The sequence below is a fragment of the Eleutherodactylus coqui genome, chromosome 11 (assembly GCF_035609145.1).
Source record: "Eleutherodactylus coqui strain aEleCoq1 chromosome 11, aEleCoq1.hap1, whole genome shotgun sequence".
NCBI lineage: Eukaryota > Metazoa > Chordata > Amphibia > Anura > Eleutherodactylidae > Eleutherodactylus > Eleutherodactylus coqui.
Window position 1 is genome coordinate 115,336,092 of NC_089847.1, and position 13,131 is coordinate 115,349,222.

Sequence of the window (13,131 nt, forward strand, 5' to 3'; positions counted from 1 at the left end):
ACATGACCCCACAAGAATGCTGCTCACAAGCCCCTCATAAAAATGTCACACACATACCCCCACAACACTGCCGTTCACATACAACCACGGCAATGTCAGTCATAAACCTCAAGAACAATATTACTTACGAACCCCAGAACAATCATATACCCCCACAACAATGTCGCTCAAATACCAAAACTACAAAGTCGCACACATACCCCCACGGCAATGTTACAAACACATACCCCCACAACAATTTCACATACATACTCCCCACAACAATGTCACTCACATACCCCCACAAGAATGTTACACACACATATCCCTACAACAATGTCACTTACATACACCCACAACAATGTTACACAAACATACCACTACAACTATGTCCAACGCATACACCCTACTACAATGTCACACACATACCCCCACAACAATGTCACTCACATACCCCCACAACAATGTTACACAAACATACCACTACAACTATGTCCCACACATACCCCCTACTACAATGTCACACACATATCCCTACAATAATGTCACTCACATACCCCCACAACAATGTCACTCACATAACCCCACAACAATGTTACACAAACATACCACTACAACTATGTCCCACACATACCCCCTACTACAATGTCACACACATATCCCTACAATAATGTCACTCACATACCCCCACAACAATACTGCACACATACCCTGTATAACAATGCCGCACACATACCCCCACAACAATGCCGCACGCATACCCCCACAACAATGCCGCACGCATACCCCCACAACAATGCCGCACACATACCCCCACAACAATGCCGCACACATACCCCCACAACAATGCCGCACACATGCCCCCACAATGCCGCACACATACCCCCACAACATTGTTGCATACATTCCCACATAACAATGCTGCACACATACACCCACAGCAATGTCGCACACACACACTCCTACAACAATATCACTGACATACCCCCGCAAAGTCACACAGAAACCCCAAGAACATTGTCGCCTACATACCTCCAACACAAAGCTGCTCACATACCCCCACAACAATGCCCCTCACAAGAATGTCGCACACATGGCCTCAATACAATGCCACTCACATAACCCCACTACAATGCAGCTCACATACCTGCAAAACAATGTCGCTCAAATACCCCCACAAACAAAGTAAATAAACATACCCCGCAACAATGCTGCTAATATACGCCCCCAAAACAATGCTGCACGCATACTACCACAACAATGCCACGAAAATACCCCCACAACAATGTCACACACATACCTGCACAATTATATCTTTCACATACCCTCACAACAATGCAGCTCATACACCCCCACGACAATGTACACACATAACCCCACAGCAATGTCTTACAGAAAACCCCACAGCAATGTCGTACACATACTCCATACACCCACGACAATGTCATTCACATACCCCCCTCAAAAACAATATTACTCACACACACCAAGAACGTTCATATACCCCCCAACAATGTCGTTCAAATACCAACACTAAAAAGTCATTCACATACCCCCTCAACAATGTCATTTACATACCCCCACAACAATGTCGCTTACATACCCCCACTACAATGCATCTCATATACCACCACAATAAGGTCGCAGACATACTCCAACAGCAACGTCGCACACATACCCTCTCAGCAATGTCACACACATACCCCCCACAACAATGTCAATCACATACTTCAAAAACAATATTACTCACACACCACAAGAACAATGTCACTCAAACACCCCTACAACAATGTTGCTCAAATACCAACACTACAAAGTCACTCACACACCGACACCACAATGTTACACACATATACCCCCACAATAATGTCACACATATACCCTTACAACAATGTCACACATATACCCTCACAACAATGTCACACACATACTCCCAGAACAATGCTGCTCACACATCTCGACAATAATGCCTAAAACAAACCCCTACAACAATGTCGCATACATACCCCCACAAAAATGCCAAGTAAATACCCCCACAACAATGTTGCTCAACTACCTCCCCCAAAAAAACAATGTCAGACACATAACCCCACAACAATGCTGCTCACATACCTTTTATAACAATGTCACTCGCATACCCCCACAGCAATGTCACACACATACCCCTACAACAATTCCGCTCGCATACCCCCACAGCAATGTCACACACATACCCCCACAAAAATGCCTCTCATATGCCCCCAAAACAATGTCACACACATACCCCCACAACAATGTCACTCATATACCGCCACAACAATGTTGCTCGAATAACAACTATATAAAGTCGCTCTCATACCCCCACAACAATGTCACACACATACCCCCACAACAATGTCACACACATAGCCCCACAACAATGTTGCACACATAAACTACCAGCAATGTTTCACACATTCCTCCACAGCAATGTTGCACACATGCCCCCACAACAATGCTGCACACATACCCCCACAACAATGTCGCACACATACCCCCATAGCAATGTTGTATACATACCCCCAGAGTAATATCACACACAATGTTGCTCAACTACCCCCCCCAAAAACAATGTCAGACACATAACCCCACAACAATGCTGCTCACATACCTTTTATAACAATGTCGCTCACATACCCCCACAACAAAGTCACACACATACCCCCACAACAATGTTACACACATAGACCTCCTGCAATAAGTTACTCCCATACCCCCTCAACTATGTCGCTCACATAGCTCCAACACAATGCCGCTCACATACCCCCACAACCGTACCCCTCACAACAATGTCACTCGCATACCCCTACAACAATTCCGCTCGCATACCCCCACAGCAAAGTCACACACATACCCCCACAACAATGCCGCTCACATACCCCCAAAACAATGTCACACACATACCCCCACAACAATGTCACTCATATACCGCCAAAACAATGTTGCTCGAATAACAACACTATAAAGTCGCTCTCATACCCCCACAACAATGTTGCACACATAAACTACCAGCAATGTTGCACACATACCTCCACAGCAATGTTGCACACATACCCCCACAATAATGTCGCACACATACCTCCACAGCAATGTTGCACACATACCCCCACAACAATGTCGCACACATACCCCCATAGCAATGCTGTATACATACCCCCCAGAGTAATATCACACACATAGCCTCACAACAATGCTGCTCACACATCTTCAAAAGAATGTCACTCCCATACCCTAAGAACAATATCACTGAATACCCCCACAACAATATAACACCTATACCCCCACAATACTGTCGCTCACATACCCTCACAACAATGTCACACAAATACCGCAAACACAAAGCCACTCACAGGCCCCCACAACAATGCCGCTCACATACCCCCACAACCATGTCACACTCATACCTCCAACACAAAGACACTCACATGCCCCCACAAGAATGTCACTTGCATACCCCTCACAACAATGTCACATACATAACCCCACAGCAATGCTGCTCACATACCCCCCACAACAGTGTCACACACATATATCCCCCACAACAGTGTCACACACATATATCCCCCACAACAATGGCACACACATATACCCCCCACAACAATGCCGCTCATATACCACGACGATACCACAATGGCAGAGTCAGTCATAAACCTCTTAGAACAATATTACTCACACACCCCAAGAACAATGTGAGTCATATGCCCCCACAACAATGTCGCTCAAATACCTCCAACACAAAGCCACTCACATGCTCCCACAACAATGCCGCTCACATACCCCCCACAACAATGTCACACACATATACCCCCACAACAATGTCACACACATACCCCCACAACAATGTCACACACGGCAATGTCACTCATATACTTCAAAAACAATATTACTCACACACCACAAGAACAATGTTGCTCAAATACCAACACTACAAAGTAACTCACACACCAACACAACAATGTTACACACTTATACCAGCACAATAATGTCACACATATATCCCCTCAACAATGTCATACATATACCCCTATAACAATGTCACACACATACCCTCACAACAATGTCACACACATACTCCCACAAGAATGCTGCTCACACATCTTCACAACAATGTTGCAAATAAATCCCCACAACAGTGCCGCACACATATCCCCACAAAAATGCCAAGTAAATACCCCCACAATAATGACTCTCACATACCCCCACAACAATATAACACACATATCCCCACAACAATGTTACACACATATACCCCCCACAATAATGTCCCACATATATACTCACAACAATGTCACACACATACTCCCACAACAATGCTGCTCACACATCTCCACAACAATGCCGAAAACAAACACCCACAACAATGTCGCAAACATAGCCCCACAACAATGTTGGTTACCCCCCAAAACAATGCCGCACACATACCCCCACAAAAATGCCAAGTAAATATCCCCACAACAATGTTGCTCAACTAACCCCCCCCAAAACAATGTCAGACACATAACCCCACAACAATGCTGTTCACATACCCCCACAACAAAGTCACACACATACCCCCACAACAATGTTACACACATACACCTCCTGCAACAATGTTACTCCCATACCCCCTCAACTGTCGCTCACATACCTCCAACACAAAGCCGCTCACATACCCCAAAAACAGTACCCCTCACAACAATGCCACTCACATACCCCCATAGCAATGTTACACACATACCCCTACAGCAATGCCACTCACATACCCCCAAAACAATGTCACATACATACCCCCACAACAATGCTGCTCACATATGCCCACAACAATGTCACACACATACCCCCACAACAATGTCGCTCGAATAACAACACTATAAAGTCGCTCACATACCCACACACCAATGTCACGCACATAAACTACCAGCAATGTTGCACACATGCCCCCACAGTAATGTTGCACACATACCCCCACAACAATGTCGCACACATACCCCCATAGCAATGTTGTATACATACCCGCAGAGTAATATCACACACATAGCCCTCCCAATGTCACTCCCATACTCTAAGAACAATATCACTGATATACCCCCACAACAATGTAACACCTATACCCCCACAATACTTTTGCTCACATACCCTCACAACAATGTCACACAATTACTTCCAACACAAAGCCACTCACATGCCCCCACAACAATGCCGCTCACATACCCCCACAACAATGTCACACTCATACCTCCAACACAAAGACACTCACATGCCCCCTCAACAATGCAGCTCACATACACCCACAACAATGTCAATTGCATACCCCTCACAACAATACTGCTCACATACCCCCCACAACAATGTCACACACATACCCCCACAACAATGCCGCTCATATACCACGACTGTAGAGTCAGTCATAAACCTCAAGAACAATATTACTCACACACCCCAAGAACAATGTCAGTCATTTACCCCCACAACAATGTCGCTCAAATACCAAAACTACAAAGTTGCTCACATACCACCTCAACAATGTCGCACACATACTCCCACAGCATTGTTACAAACACATACCCCTACAACAATGTCACATACATACCCCACACAACGTCACTCACATACCCCCACAACCATGTTACACAAACAAACCCCTACAACTATGTCGCACACATACACCCACAGCAATGTCCACAAATAACCCCACAGCAATGTCGTACACATACTTCATACCCCCACAACAATATTGTTCACATACCACCACGGCAATGTCAGTCATAAACCTCAAGAACAATATTACTGACATATTACGCAGCACACATACCCCCCACAGTAATGCTGCGAAAAAAAACACAAAACAATGTTGCACACTTTACCCCCAACAATGTCGCACACACTCCCACAACAATGTCGCTCACATATCCACACAATGTCACTCACATAACCCCACAACAATGTAACACACATGCCCTCAACACAATGCCGCACACATACCCACCCAATATTATTCACATATTCCCATAACAATATTGCTAACATGCCTCAACAACAATGACGCTTACATATTCCCCAAAAACACCTCTCACAACAATGTCACACACATAACCACACAACAATACTGCAAACAAACCCCCACAACAATGTCGCTCTTATATCTTAACAACAATGCCACTCACATACCCGCAAATAATTTCGCCCGCACACTCTCACAACAATGTCACACACATACCTCACAACAGTGTCGCTCACATACCCCACAACAATTGCACACACATACCCCCACAACTATGTCACTCACATACCCTCACAACAATGTTTCACACATACACCCATACCAATTCCGCACACATACCCTCACAACAATGTTTCACACATACACCCATACCAATTCCGCTCACATACCCCCACAACGTTTCACACATACACCCATACCAATTCCGCACGCATACTCCCACAACAATGCCACACACATACCACCACAGCAATGCTGCAAACCCCATCCCTACATAAACGTCGCTCACCTACTCCCCCAACAATATCACTCACATACCCCCACAACAATGTTGCATACATACCCCACAGCAATGTCACACACATACCCCCACAGCAGAGTTGCACACATACTATCAAAACAATATCACATACATACATCCACAAGAATGCCGCACACATTCCCCCACAACAATGACACTGACATGCACCACAACAATGTCAAACACATAGCCCCACAACAATGCCGCACACATACTCCCACGGCAAAGTTGCACACACACTCTCCCACAACAATGTTGTGCACATACCCCCATAATAATGTCACTCACATATCCACACAATGTTGCGCACATACCCCCACAACAATTTCGCTCACATACTCCCACAAGAATGTCGCTCACATAACCCCACAACAATGTCGCTCACATGTCCACACAGCAATGTCTCACACATACCCCCACAACAATGTCGCACACATACCCCCACAACAATGCTGCACACATACGCCCACAACAATGTCGCAAACATACCCCAACAACAATGTCGCACACATACCCCTATGACAATGCTACACACATGCCCTTAACACAATGCCGCTAACATACCCCCACAATATCTTTCACATACCCCCGGAACAATATTTCTCCGATACCTCAACAACAATGCCGCTTACATACTTTCACAACAATGTCACACACATAACCACACAACAATACCGCACACAAACCCCCACAACAATGCCGCACACATCCTCACACAACAATGCCGCTCACATAACCCCACAACAATGCCACACACAGACCCCCACAACAATGCCGCACACAGACTCCCACAACAATGCCGCTCACATAACCACACAACAATGCCGCACACAGACTCCCACAACAATGCCGCTCACATAACCACACAACAATGCCACACACAGACCTACACAACAAGCAGGTGCGGGGGCAGCGGCAGCCGAAGCAGGCGCGGGGGCAGCGGCAGCCGAAGCAGGTGCGGGGGCAGGAGTGACCAGTGTGACCGGAGCGCAGCAGCCGGCGCCAAGAGGCCACCAGGAGTTCAGCGGAGCAGCTGAGACAGGAGGACAGAGTGAGCGGCCGCCGGGACAGCGGGTGACGTCACCAGGAGGAGCGGAGGAGCTGAGTATCTACCTCTGTGTGTGTTTGTGAGCTGTGTGTCTTCTGTGTATCTGGTTAGTCGTGTCTTCTGTGTGTGTGTGTGTCTGGGGGTCTAAGTGTTTGTGAGGGGGGGGGGGGGAAATTTGACTGTTTGCGCATAAGTGTCAGCGGGTAAGAGGTTGCGCGAGAGAGGCAGCGGGTGAGGGATTGCGGCAGCGGGTGAGGGGTTGCGGCAGCGGGTGAGGGGTTGCGACAGCGGGTCAGCGGTTGCGGCAGCGGGCCAGCGGTTGCGGCAGTGGGTCAGCGGTTGCGGCAGCGGGACAGCGGTTGCGGTAGCGGGACAGCGGGACAGCGGTTGCGGCAGCGGGACAGCGGTTGCGGCAGCGGGACAGCGGTTGCGGCAGCGGGACAGCGGTTGCGGCAGCGGGACAGCGGTTGCGGCAGCGTGTGAGCGGAGTGTGAGCAAGTCTATCTTCACTACTTCCACAAGTAAATTGTAGATCCCCATTAGGATGAGCTCCATGCCTGGCAATGTCATCCAGTGTGCTACTTGTGCAATGTATGCGGTCCTTCATCAGCCGATCGAGGGTGCATACTGTTGCGCAAGATGCGTGCACGTTGCAAATTTAGAAGCCCAAATTCTGGATCTAAATGGGCAACTGGCAACACTGAGAGCCATTGACATCATGGAAAGGAGTTTGGTGCTCACTGAGCAGGCACTCGCTGGGGTAGAGGCGGGGGCGGATGGTAGTACGGAAGTGCAGGGGGAGCAGGCAGTCAGCTGGGTGACAGAAAGAAGGAGGGATAGAGGGAAGAGAACCAGGGAGGCTAGTCCTGAACTGGCACAACCCAACAAGTTTGCACGATTGGCAGATGAGGGGGATGCCATTACAGAGCCAGCACCGCTGCAGCACGACACGCCCTCTGAACGCCAGGGGGATGACTGCTCCAGTGAGACGGGGACGGGGAGCGCAGGGCAGGCTAGACAGGTTCTAGTGGTGGGGGACTCAATTATTAGGGGGACAGAGAGGGCAATCTGCCATAAAGACCGGGATCGTCGAACGGTGTGTTGTCTTCCTGGCGCTCGAGTTCGACACATCGCGGATCGGATTGACAGGTTACTGGGAGGGGCTGGTGAGGATCCAGCAGTCATGGTGCACGTTGGCACCAATGAACAAGTTAGAGGTCAATGGAGGGCCCTCAAAAATGATTTCAGGGACTTAGGGTCCAAGCTCAGGGCGCGGACCTCCAGGGTAGTTTTCTCGGAAATACTACCTGTACCTAAAGCCACACTAGAAAGGCAGCAGGACCTTAGGGAGGTAAACAAGTGGCTCCGGAGTTGGTGCAAGAAGGAGGGATTTGGGTTCCTGGAGAACTGGGCTGACTTTGCGGTCGGCTACAGGCTCTACCGTAGGGACGGGCTGCATCTAAATGGGGAGGGTGCAGCTGTGCTGGGGGAAAAGATGGCTAGAAGGCTGGAGGAGTGTTTAAACTAGGGACTGGGGGGGAGGGTAAAATGAGAAATAGTGGGGTAGCCAGTGTAATTAGTGATCTGGGTCCAAGCAAAGGGAATGGGGGACAAGCAGGGGGTGGGGTTAGTACAGTTAGAACTGACAGATCAGCCATAAGTACGAATAGCAACAAAACAAATTTAAAAAACAAAAAAAATGAAATAAATTGTATGATCACGAATGCACGAAGTCTGATTGGTAAAGTGGGTGAGCTTGAAGCGAGAATGACTGATGAAAACTATGATATAGTCGGAATTACTGAAACATGGCTTGATGATAAGTGCGATTGGGCGGTGAATTTGCAGGGGTACAATCTCTTCAGAAGAGACCGAAGGAACCAGAAAGGGGGAGGGGTATGTCTGGTCTGTACGTCAAATCGAACTTGAAGCCGAGGCTACGGGAGGATATAGGGGTAGGAGACGAACAGGTGGAATCTCTGTGGGTAGAAATACAGGAAGGAAAAAATAACAAAATCCTGATAGGGGTCTTCTATCGACCACCAAAAGCAACAGAAGAAACTGAAGACTTACTACTAAGGCAGATAGAGGAGGTGTCAAAACGAAACGAAGTAATTATCATGGGGGACTTTAATTACCCAGATATAACATGGGAGAACGAAACCTGCAAATCTCACAGGGGTGATAAGTTCTTGAGAGTAATTAAAGACAATTACCTGAACCAACTTGTGCAGGAACCAACAAGAGGGAGGGCCATTCTGGACCTAGTGCTAACTAACAAACCGGAACGTATAAAGGGGGTACAGGTTGAGGGGCACTTGGGGAACAGCGACCACAATATAATCAACTTCCAGCTGTCAATCAATAGGATGCCTTATCAAGGAGTGACAAAGAAACTAAACTTTAGTAAAGCAAAATTTGATGAGCTTAGAACTACTATCGGTAACATTAATTGGGACAACATCCTCAAAAATATCAGTACGGAGGAAAAATGGGAAAAGTTCAAAAGGATCCTAATCGCCTCATGTGAGCAGTTCATTCCCTTTAAAAATAAAAGTAACTCAGCTAAAAGGAAACCAATGTGGCTCGACAAGACGGTACGAGGGGCAATAAACGAAAAGAAGAAAGCGTTCAAACTACTAAAGCAACAAGGCAGCGAAGAAGCGCTAAAATCATACAGGGAAAAAAAACAAAATTGTAAGGAGAATTTATGTGTTTATCAAAGAGAAGGCGATCCCAGATCCCGTGCAGAAGTCTGGGCCCAGGAGAAACACATCACACTAGCCTGAGCTATATCAGATGATTTCTGCTTTAATTTTAAGGTGGTCAAAGATTATATATTATAAATGACATCACAGCAAAAGTTTATACCTCCAAGGTGAATAAGGATATATGATAGGCTTAAAATAAAAGTGTTTAACATAAGTTACACCTCCTTAAGTGTATCTATTACATACAATAAGACCGTCATAAATTCAGGGAGAAGGAAGGCCTGGGAAGGTGCCATATAGTCTAGTCACTTCTCCCTGTGTATGTTATACTATAAACATACATGAGTGATTTAATAGACTGGCTGATCTTCTAATCTTTCTTCCTCAGAAGACATGCAGGCCTATAGAAGAGTTTCGTTTAACCCCTTCATTGCTATATATTCCTAGTCTACAATGCAATATAGAATAATTAACTGATACATTGATCTACAATTTTCTTAACATTCCCCACTTTAGATCAATATGTCAACACAGTAAATACACATATATAATGACTCTACCTACCACAGACCCCCTGGCTACGGCCCGAAGCTTTATTACCAGGAGGCCTGGGTTCACACTTCAATACTAAGTATGTAATTATTTCATATAAAAGTATTACATTGATGCATATATATATATATGTGAAGTCATTCCACTAATTGTACCCAAAATTAGGCCCGCCCCCCAAGAGAAGCTTGGCCTTGATTTATTATCCAATTGATGTTCCTTTCTTCATATATAAATGATTGTCCATCATGATATAAGATCTTACTTATCGAAATGTCCATCAGTTATTAGAGCGATCCTCCGGTACAATCAGAACGCACTGGAATCAAAATGTCACACTTCAAAATCATCAAAGAAAAATGGCGCTTTCTTCGTAGAACTTTTAACCATCACTTGTCAGACAGAGGTGGTCACCTGACCCAGTAAGGCATCTTGTTCTTCGTCATCTTGTATATTTTGGAACATAGTTTTGGTGATGGAAGTGTTAATAATAATAAGGTTTTGTAACAGTCCTCGGATACAGCAGCAACCGCAAAGTACTAGAATGGAGGCAAATACTGACATAGAGACTAGTGTGGAGTATATGACTTGTGACCAGTGTCCGAACAAGTTTTCCAACCAGTCTGTGAATGGATCGTCTATGCCAGAGTTATCAGCTAGTTCATTTTATTATGCATTTAACCCTTCCAGTGCTCGAGTAACACTACCATCAGGTGTTATTAGGAATGAAAGTACAACAATATCCTCCAATCATTTTACAAACTCCTCCTTTTTCTGCTAGTAACATATCAAGAGCCATTCTATTTTGCCATGCAATGAGTGTAAGGTGTGTCCTAGTTGTTCCGCTAGGCCCTTGATTGCATCTCTTGTATAATTAACAAATCTCTGTTGGTTATAATATATATATATAATCCAGTCTACATTTTTATTCACTGTTACCCACCATGCAAGAAGAGACTCAAACCCCCTGCAGCCATCCGATTTCTCGTCCCATACTCGTCCGGTACCCCCCTTGGGACCCCGATGGGTCAGAGGAACCTTTGGGAGAGGTGTCCCTAGTTCTCCGGACACGGCCCTTGCTGTTACCCTCGGAGGTCATGAGGTATATAGGCATTATCAGTTGTACCAAGCACAATCCCGTTAGGGGCTGTACCTGGCACCTGTTCTAGGCCCGGTCACCACACAACCATCACACATCTGTGCGTGCTCTCTGTAGCTCAGGCCATATCCCAGAGACAGCGTGCCCTTACGGTTCTCCTCTCCGCACAGCATCCCTCAGGCAGTCTCCCATAGTCTGCCTCAGTCCCATTACCAGGTAGCGCGAAGCAAGTATAACCCCAGGATCAGAGGCAACAGCAGGCATTTGGTCCCCGCTCACAGGTGGAAACAGCAAACTCAATGTATAACATGGATCACTTATCTGTGGGGGGTAGGTACAGTGAAGAAGCTTAATCACACATTTTACGTTCATCACAGCGTGAGGACTTGTCATTAACTTTTATCTATCGTGGGGTCAAGTCTTTCTATCTCATATAATTATTATTAACATTCTCTATACACAATATTTACTGCATAACATTAAGATTCATACAACTACTACTACTCCAATCATCTGCAGTCGCTTGGTCCTCCAACCTTAACAACCCCCCCCCCCTCAGGAATTTCTCTTATCAAGGAGAGGTGATGGAGTAAGATAAACAGAGCTTTAGCTGTGTCTGCCTCCTTCAGCTAACTGCAGCATCTTTGTGCTATCCTCCCCTTAATAGGGACACTCAGCTCTCACATTATCAACAACTTCATTATTATTATATCTTACATGACATTATCACATTGAAAACACCATTTAACAATCAAAATCACTGCAAACCAATCACAGAACTGACATGTACACAAATAACAGCAAGAATGGACGTTCCCTGTTCACACAGGTTTATACTAAACTTCATTCCTGATCATCTTCATTACAGGTCTATTCATATCAAGCAAGCAGAGCATGGCTAGAGTCAGTCACACTCCCCCCTCCCTCCCTCACTGAACTCTAAAGCTGAAAGGCGGGGGCGAGGGTGAAAGAAGCACTCCCATGTAACAGACGATTTAACCATTTGTGAGCTGACCCCATCTTATAGCACACACTTAATAAGATAGACAACATATCATCAACACACAGAGGACAGTGATGGAGGCTGCTGACTATTCCTATGCAATTCAGAGAAGGCACTAATCACTGGTGTTGTGTACTACAAGTGCAAGCATTGGGATGCCAGGTAGAAGGTACAGCTATGGGATGTAAGGAGCCAAGATGGCGTCTGGGCGGCGGCCGAAGGTA